We start from the raw sequence: 3,885 nt of genomic DNA, 5'->3' as shown, positions 1-3,885 counted from the left end.
TATGCATGTGAAGATAAGCTCTACTTGGATGGCACCCCCTTGAGCATCCTTCTATTTTGTTATCACAGGGTCACAGAATACTTCAGCTTCATTTATTTCCATATTTAATCCTTCTTATACCCTTGGCTAGACAGGATTTTCAGCTGCTGAAAACACTTTGTGGGAGGAAAAGATTTTGTTGTGTCTTCATTCATCTATTTGATGTACTGATTTTCATAAGACTGCCTGGATATTTACCAGATCCACATTTGGGTAACAGTGGTTTTGTGGACTAAGTATTTGTGCATATAATGTAGAGCAGAGTGAAGAGCCAGGAGTACTTTATTAGCTGGAGTCACAGCTTGTCACAGGGCCTGGTACCAAACCAATCCACATGCCTTGTCTCCACAGTCCAATCTAAGAAGCTGTCTTCCTGCTCCATGTTCAAGGAAACAAGGACTATGATAGTCTTTTCCAGATAAAAACCAAGCTTCCATATTGAATGCTTTGGGGTGATTAACTGCATAGTTATACAAACAGGTAATCATATCCACGATTCATGGACTTGTGCAAAATAGCAGCGCTGCAATTATCAAACATTTTAGAGATGTGTTTGTCGCCTACTTGAATTACTGCATCACTAAAGCTCTAATATGGTCAGATCAGGTGCTTTTTTGTAATATGAGGATTATTACTCTGTACATCTGTGCAGACAACACAGTCTGCAAGAAAATCAGGTAATCTATATTCTTCTTACTACAACAGTTAAATGAGCAAGATAAACTTGGCTGAAACTTTTTGTACATCTGCGTAATTGGTCTGTGTGTAGCAGGGAAGGCAGGAGGAAGCTTTTTCAAAGCTTTTACAGACTTCTTGTAAAATTTGGCAGTACCACTGTAAGAACTGACTGCATGGTCTGAACATTGTGATTTTAGCCTGCAAGCTCAAAGGTGAGTGGGAGGTACAGGATAGGGCCATTAGCTGCCCCCTCTTTGGAGGGCAGCAAGGCCAAGCTTGTGCACGTCAAGGCTACTGAAAGCTAATAGGGGCTGTTACACCACATGTTGCTAGCAAGTGCTGAAGTACACTTGATGTTTCAGCAAGGACTAAGGCTAGTTACATTTACCGGAGAAGAGGAGCATGAAAAACCCAGCCAGCCATGACAGAGTACTTAGGATGCAAGAAATTTAGGCTTTTGGCTTTTATTAAGAGCTGATGGCAGTAATTTATTAAGAGCTGGTGTCCTGGGCTTACCTATCCACTCTGTCCTGAAGAACATCAGGTAGGATCTCAAGTTTCTAAGGGTTCAGCTAAATGGTTCTGACTTTATAGAATTTGGCTGCAGTTTATCCTGACTAGAAGGAATTGGTGATTTTAAACCAGAAATAGGAGCAGATAAAAGCAAATGCAAATGCATCTTTCCTGGGCTGTTTGCTGGTAAGGGAGAAAACATGGCTGCTGCTGCTGCTCTCAAATGTCTGTCATTTTCACTCTGCTTTATTTTTAATTAAATTTTGAGTCCTCAATTAGGGCTAAAAGGACTTGACAAAGAGAAATGTAAATCACCAATTTATGTTGAAGCTGTTTTTCAGCTTTCAGGGCTGTTCCTTCTGTACGTTGAAAGCATCAGTTGTGCAAAGACTGCAGTTAACAAATATGTATGTGAAAAGTGCTTTAATTGGCCTGTAATCATAATGTTTATCAAAGGAGAGCTCTGAGGAGCTCTTCCTCTGATGTTCTCTTTGTGCAATGAAGATAAGATTTTGGATTAAACAAATACAACTCTTAGAGTGAAAAAGAAGCTTAATTTGAAAGACCATGTTGCTGATACTGAGAACTTGCCTACACTTCACCAAATTAATCAGTGAACTTCCTGCTACTTTTTTTTTTTAATTGGTCCTTTTCCCAGACATTCAGAAGAAATCTCTTGACCTTCAAGAAAAATTAAATAAACAGCTTGGAGAATTATGCTCACAATTTTTGTAATAACTTCTAGTTCCATAGCACTGAGTAGAATAATAGAGAATTGGACTGGAATGTCTCACTTTTCATATCAAACAAGATGCTTGGACCTGGTACTGCTGCATGGCACTCTTTTCTTCTCTTTTTTTGGTAAGATGGACATAAACAGGACAAAAACCTTAACTAGTGCTGTTACCCAGTGGTGTGCCATGGCAATATTTGGCCGCTCCTATTATAGCATTTTAGCATTGCTTAGATCAGGTGAGTGAAAGAAAAGGTTTTAGTGGAATTCCATGGGGACCAAATACCAATATTAACTTTTGGTCTATTTTATCTGGTGGGACCCAGTGCATGTTCAGAAATAGTTTATTAATAAATGTAAATGGGATTTATTCACAGGTTTGTAGAAGTTATCTCTTACCTAAAGGCAAGGGATAAATACTGTAGCATTAGTGATCTGAGTGCCATTTTGATGCATTTGGATTTTACCCTGCTGAGTTGCAAGAATCTGTCAATTTTTTTGAAAAGCCATGAAAAGGAGCTGAACCAAACTATGTTTACAAAGATTTGTCAGTAAGCATATGTATTTTTATTTTTTATATATTGCATTTTCTCAGAAAAAAAAAGAAACAGTGATTCTGCCCCATAAGCATCATAAGTGCGAGCACTTTGATGCACTTAAAGGAGACAGAGGACCTCCTTCAAAGAGGTTTTTATGTCATGTATTTTTATAATTTACAAGATTATGTATTAATTTGGGGTTGGCTTTTTTTCCATTTTGAAGCTTGTTTCCAGAAACACATGATTTTTCAACACAAAGTTGCTAACATGTCTCACATTAGACAAATATCTTTGTGATGCAAGATCACTGGGCTTCAGCCCCAGGCAACTCCCATGAACAGGTCTGTGTGGCAGCTGGTCTGAAGTTCTTCCCTTCTCTCCTCCTGGGGCTTTTTTAGGTTGCGTAGAACACTTAAATACTGACAGACGTGGAACATAGAATATCTTGATTCTAGTTCATACTCTCCTAAAAATTGGACAAGTTTGGAAATTGGAAGGGAACAAAATGGTTTGGCGACCTTCATGTTGTTATTTTGTGATTATAAAGGGGATGGGTAGCTTCAGATTTGTAAAGGAGAAGAGAGGACAAAATGTATTGGTCTGGTTTTTCCTTGTACATCTTTCCTTGAATTGCTGAACCAAACCTCTGGGGCAGATGGTTCAGAGCACATTGACCTTCCCAACAGAAAACCCTCTGCAAGCAGATGCTGACTTTGATATGTATTTGCATACCCTGTTTGGGGGTCATGTGTGATCTTTTAACAGATAATTGTTTTGTGCTTACCTCTTACAGCAGTTCTGGTGTAGAGTTGTGCCCTGGTTGTGCCCTCGTTATTCCCTTTTTCCTTGGAGTTTGCGTCATAAGCATTTATACCGCTGCAAAGTGCATAGATAATATGGGTGCTTTAATTTGCAAACACTTTGTATTCACTTGGAAACAGCATAAAGCCTTGGGGATGGGAGCTTCTCTATGAATTTTTCAAACAGCTGGGTCCAGCAGTGGTGGAGGCTTGGGGTCCTGCCCATGCCCAGCTGCCCAAGGGTGAGAAGAAACAGCCTTGCCATCTGCTGGGGAAGCTTTGCATCGTTTTGCAAAGGATATTATGTTTTAAAGTATAATATGACTGTCAGTTTCTATACCTTCAAGCTGTTTTTAAAAGCAGGATTTTCTTTGACTGACTGTTGTATCTAAGCTGCATTGTTTGAGGTCCTGTTAATTGCTTATGTTTGATGGAGATGGCTCTTCTATTTCTTCACCGTATCTCAAAGTTTTTTCTTCAAAGGTGCAACTGGCTCTTCTGCCTGGGTAACACCTTCCTGCTATTTCCCAGTCATGTCAGGATATAAGCGTGGCTCCACAGCACGTCCAGGTGCCCTGTGTTG

Source organism: Chamaea fasciata, unplaced genomic scaffold, assembly GCF_029207755.1.
Source record: "Chamaea fasciata isolate MVZ Bird 193981 ecotype frontalis unplaced genomic scaffold, bChaFas1.0.hap1 SCAF_4, whole genome shotgun sequence".
In the NCBI taxonomy this organism is placed as follows: Eukaryota; Metazoa; Chordata; class Aves; order Passeriformes; family Sylviidae; genus Chamaea; species Chamaea fasciata.
Note: the sequence above shows the minus strand (reverse complement) of the source record.